This window comes from Arachis ipaensis, chromosome B6 (assembly GCF_059453495.1).
Source record: "Arachis ipaensis isolate K30076 ecotype BB chromosome B6, ASM5945349v1, whole genome shotgun sequence".
Lineage (NCBI taxonomy): Eukaryota > Viridiplantae > Streptophyta > Magnoliopsida > Fabales > Fabaceae > Arachis > Arachis ipaensis.
Window position 1 is genome coordinate 141,714,304 of NC_142441.1, and position 6,101 is coordinate 141,720,404.

Here is a 6,101-nt window from a genome sequence, read left to right on the forward strand (position 1 = left end):
ATAACTACTAAGGGTGTGGTAATATCAAGCCAAACATAGAGAAAATCAAAACACTTTTAAGGATTTAACTAGTGTATGTTCCGTATCCTGTACGGAATAATATATAAAATTATATAAAGTTATAATTAAAATCAAAATTTAAGGATTTTTAATATTAAAAATAATTAATATTTGTCTTAATTAATTTGAGTTTGTTGAGTGATCATCTCATTTATCCGCTTAAGAAAGTATTAGGATGTTCGAATCTCGCTTTATGTGTAATCCATTGGCAAGCGATTGACCCTTAATAAATGGAGTATCAAGACGAATAATAACTCGACTCGAGGCGAGGCAGGTTTCGTTCAGGACGAGTGTTCGAGTGGGGCAGGACGGGTCGAGTTTAAGGTGTACCCGTCCCAAGGTATATACATATAAACACCTTTTATTGATTAGAATTTGCCTCACATCACAGATTCAATGATTAGTCCGAGTCCATACTCCATAGCCACGCCAGAGAGACTTAGTCATCCTCACCCAGAGTCTTCTTCTTCTCGGCTTCTCTATAGAAAACCTCACAGCTCTCATCATCGTCACAGCTACTGATCCCGTCACTGCCTACCTTCATAGCTCTCGTCGTCGCCGCTGCTGAACCCATCACCGTCGTTGTTGAGTCCATCGCTACCTTCTTGCTGAGCCCCTTTTTCTCTAGGTAAATTCCTTGAGCCTGTTGCCGCCTTCCTCCTATTGAGACCCTTTTCTCTAGGTAAATTTCTCCCCCCCCGCTCTCTCCCATCACATTGTGAGTCTGTTAAGTTCTTCTTTTCTTCTTCTACAGTCTCATCACTTGGTCGTCGTTGCAGCTTTGTGTGATCTGTTACTAGAGCCTCTTTCTCCTGAGCGTGTCGCTGTCTTCCTCCTCTATTTATCTGTCCGCAGATAAGTTTCCATCTCTCTCTCACACATTATGAATGACTGAATCTGTATTTCATTGAATCTCTACTTGGTGAAGTTGTGAGTTTGTGTTGTAATTTTATTGGTGAAGTTGTGAATTTGTGTTGCAATTTTGTTTATATATGTGCAGTGGATCTAATCTACATTTCAATGATTTCTGTCCATATTATATACTAATATTTTTCATCTTTGATTCTAAGATTATTTTATATAAAAATAAATATGTTTCATGATTAATTCTTCATTGAAGTGTGAATGTTCTCATTACATAAAGTTCATTTTGTATTTTTCATTTTAAATCGTTATTAATTTTGGGTTCTAATTACTGATGTTGGCATGTTGCAATAGTTTATATATGTTGATCGAGAATTAGAGCTTTTATGATTTTGGTTGATTTATATATATGCAATGGATCTAATTACTGATATTGTAATGATTTGCTCAGTTTTTTCAATAAGTACTTTATATATGGTTTGTTTAGATTTTTCAATTTTTTCAATATAGGTGCTTTAAGATTATTTCATGGCTAGTAATGTTAGAGAGGACGCACAAAACAACAGTGTTGCTCCTAACGATATTGAGATTGACATTTAGAGTAATGCTAATACATTTAATGTTAAATTTGTAGTGATCAGACATTAATTTTTTTTAATTTCATGTTATTTGACATTATATGAATTTTATGTTTGCAGTTTAATTTATGTATAAATTTTAATTTTTTAATCTTAATTTACGTATGAATATGTAAATCTTAAAGTATTATTTAATTATTATAGGATGCGTAAAAGTGGGGAAGGTACTCGCAGGAAAGGGTTAGGGTACAACATTTTACTACCCACATAAAAGGGTTAGGGTACAATATTTTACTACCCACAGGCATAGGTGGAGCGAGTAGTTGAGAAGTTTAAGGATGGCGGGCAGGGTCGGGTAAGGCAAAAACCCGCCTCACTGCCAACCCTATACGTAGTGGATTAGTTCTCGATCTGTCCAATTAAAAAAACACCATAGAAAAAAATAGATTTTTTTAAGTAGAATAATTTCTCATTGATAACAATATTTATGGAGATTTGTTTTTGTTGGAATTTACCTGCGACAATTTTATTTGTTAGCATCATATTCATTCTTGAAGTCAAAACAATATCATCAATATTATTTTCACATTTTATGATATGATTTTTAAGTTTTCAAACTCAGACATTACAAAAGCTATTAAGTTAGTTAATATTCCTTAATAACATTACTGGAACACCATTGTTGAGTATCAATTTATGGGAAGAGAAACTAATAACAATTTTTGTTATTCGATATATAATTTATTCTATTGTAAAATGAATTATTATTTTACTAAATTGTTAAATACATTTTCTTTTAATTTCTTATACCATTTTATTTGGCAATGTTCTCATGTAGTGCACGGAATAATTAATAAAAATATATGAAGTTTTTATTAAAAAATTAAACAAAAAAAACATATAACAATTATTACTATAAATATTTTATAAAGTTATAATTAAAATCAAAGGTTAACGGTTTTTAATGTTAAAAATGTTAAAAATAATTAGTATTTATTTTAATCAATTTGAGTTGGTTGAGTAGTTATCTCACTCGTCTATTTACGGAAGTATTTTTGAATCTCGCTTATGTATATAACAACTCATTGGCTAGCGACAGACTCTTGATAAATGGAGTTTCAATCCGTGGTGGATTAGTTCTCGGCTTGCCGAGTTGAAAAATACGGGGAAAAAATATTATTTGTCTTGAAAGTAGAACAATTATCATTGATAGCAATACTTGTGGAGATTTGTCTTTGTTAAAATTTAAATGTGACAACTTTATTTATTGGTATCATATTCATTTATGAAGTTAAAACAATATGATCAACATTATTATCGGTTAATATTTCACATTTTATGACATGATTTTCAAGTTTTCAAACTTATATATAAACTTATTTTTTTACAAAAGCTATTAGATTGATTAATATTCCTTAGTAATATTACTAAAACACTATCGTTGAGTATTAATTTGTGTGGAAAAAAATCATAATAACTTTGGTATTCAATATATATATATATATATATATATATATATATATATATATAATTTATTCAAAAAAATTATTATTTTTAGATTGGTAAATGTATTTTTCTCCCATTTTTATACCAGTTTATTTGGCAATAATTATCGTTAAAAAAATAAATGACTATACTATCTTATAATATGATGTATAAAATAATTTTTTATTTTAAAATTAATTTTGGTCAATAAAATAAAATTAAAAATAATTTTTTACACAAATTTAAATTTGACTTTAAAATTGATTAACAACTCACCTGTTTTAAATTTTAATAACAAAAACAAAATTAGTTAAGTGCAAAATATTCGGTATTTAATAATTTCAATTATTTAAATTTTAATTAACAAAAATTAGGTTAGAAATTAATTATAATTTAATAATTGATGATGGTTATCAGTGGCTAAGAGAAGGGGGGTTGAATCTTAGCCCCCTTTTTGCTTGAAAATACTTGCTGATCTTTGAAACCAACTTTGGAAACTTTTTGTCTTTTTATCTCGTAACTAGCTACGAGACTTTTTCTTTTGTCTCGTCCCCAGCCACGAGACTTTTCTTTTTGTCTCGTCACTTGACACGAGATATTTTCGGTTTTAGCTCCTGTGCAGCAGAAACAGAAATGGAGTAGAGAAGAGAGAAAATTACACCCAGATATATCCTGGTTCAGCTGCTAAGTGCAGTGCAGCCTACATCCAGTCTCCATCACAAACATAATGGAATTTCACTATAATCTTTCTGATTACAATCTGTAAAGTGCTAACCCAACTTACAAGGGGATTCCCACAGAATCATGAAACACAACATAGATGAACAAAGGAACTCTAAGGACATCTATGGCTTTTTCTTTTAATTTTGCACTCTCTGCCTTTTTCCGCTCTATGGCTTTTTCATACAAACCTCATTGTTTGCCTTTTTTCATGAGACTCAAGATATGAAAAAATTAAACAGAAAAATACTAAACAGAATACATTGAAGGAGAAGAGAAAACTGTTAGCTCAGGTAGCTCTGAGAATTCTGTGTCTTGCACTCTCAAACTTTCTCCTTGCTCCAAACAGTGGCTGTTCTCTCTTTTTATAGAAGAGGGAAGCCTCCACTTTTGAAGCCAAAAACCAAGCCAATTTCTTCTTCTCCAAGAAACAGATCCGGTTCAGCCACACAGAGAGAGAAGAGATAACCATGCAAAACCCAACATGCAATTACCTCTAGTCCTTCCTTGTGTTGGGCCAACCGTGGGGAGCTCTTGACAACTGGGGAGAATTCGGAGAGGAATCAAGTGAGAGAACATAAGATGAGAAGACACCACATCCAACTCAAAAACCTTAAGGTGTCAAGTTAATGGGTCTCTCATCTTATAAACTCCTCACTTTTCCATGCTTTCTTTGATGTGGGACTAACTTCAACACTCCTCACACTTGCAACACTAACAATCTCCCCCTCAAGTGTGAGCCTCCACATCAAGCATCAACTCCCCCTCTTTCTAGCTCCTCCACCACCACGAGTATTCGTCCATCACACCGCCGCAAAACACCGCGGGACACGCCGCCCGGACCACCTTTGCCGGGAAGACTTTCGATGCTTCACCTTGAATACTCCTTAAAACTAGACCGATTAAACCATCGGCTCTGATACCACTTGTTGGGCCAACCGTGGGGAGCTCTTGACAACTGGGGAGAATTCGGGGAGGAATCAAGTGAGAGAACATAAGATGAGAAGACACCACATCCAACTCAAAAACCTTAAGGTGTCAAGTTAATGGGTCTCTCATCTTATAAACTCCTCACTTTTCCATGCTTTCTTTGATGTGGGACTAACTTCAACACTCCTCACACTTGCAACACTAACACCTTGGTCATCACCCTTCATCAATCCGAGCGCTCCATCCTTGGCTTGCTCTCCAAGATGGATTTCTGACCCTTGATGCTTCATGATGATGATGGCTTCATCTGCTCCAATCTCTGCCTCTTCCATCACTTCGCCACTCTAGCTACTTCCTGTGGTGGTTGAGCAGAATCGAAGATAAGCCATGCCTCCAAGAATCTCTTCCTTGCTGGCCGAATCTTCTTCATCCATTTTTGGTATGGAGAAGCTAAGATCTCATCACAGAATCTTACTACAAGTGATAAGAATCTCAGCCACTACATTTTTTATATTTTCTTGCCATCATTGAGATGGTCTTGTAGCTTGCCTTCCCTTCTCTTTGATAGCTCAAAGTCTCCATGGTTTGCTGTGTAAGGACCGAAGAAGAGAAGGAAAGAGATGAGAGAGAAGAAAATATGAATAAAAGCAATCAAGTGTGTTTGAATAAATTAATTAAAGTGAGTTGCTTTTACTTCCCTTAGGTGGAGTAGCGTGTAGTATTGATAATCACCATCAAATCAATTTGTCAATTTCTCTCTCATAGTTCCCATGCAACAAATGATAATTGAATGAATTTTGAAATCCATCACATGGTTAGAATTGAGATCCGTTGGAAGATATAAGGCAAATGATAACATTTGCTTTCCTGATGAATTGGTTTCGGATCATGCATGAGAACCAATCATGGGCTTGTAGCATTAAGACTCATTCTGGCCCAACGTGCTTCAGCCAAATTAATTTAAACATTTGTTTCAAGACTGAGCTATAAGTAACACATTTGGGCTTGCCAATTTTCTTTCATTTTGGCCCAAATCAATTCAGCCATACTCATCATGTATTCTTGCATTAATTTAAGGCTGAGTATAATGAGGCTTGCACCAGAATTTTATTTTCGGCCCAATTAAAATCTGCATTGCAAAAATTAATTTAATCAACATATTAATATTTTTGCAATTAATCAAATTAATACTATTAATAATGTTTGGTCATCACATTTTTAATTTAGAGTTTTCCAAACTCATCAATCTCCCCCTTGATGATAAACATTATTAAAATTAAAATGGAAAGAAATTTAAGAGTTAGAGTATAGAGTACTCCCTTTGAAGATTTGAATTTCTCCCCCTTTCCAATTATCACAAGACTCCCCCTTAATATATGCCATTTTTACCAAGGGAAGCACTAACCTGTAACATTTTAATCAAGCTTCAAATAACAATGTTATTTAGCATATTCATTACATGAT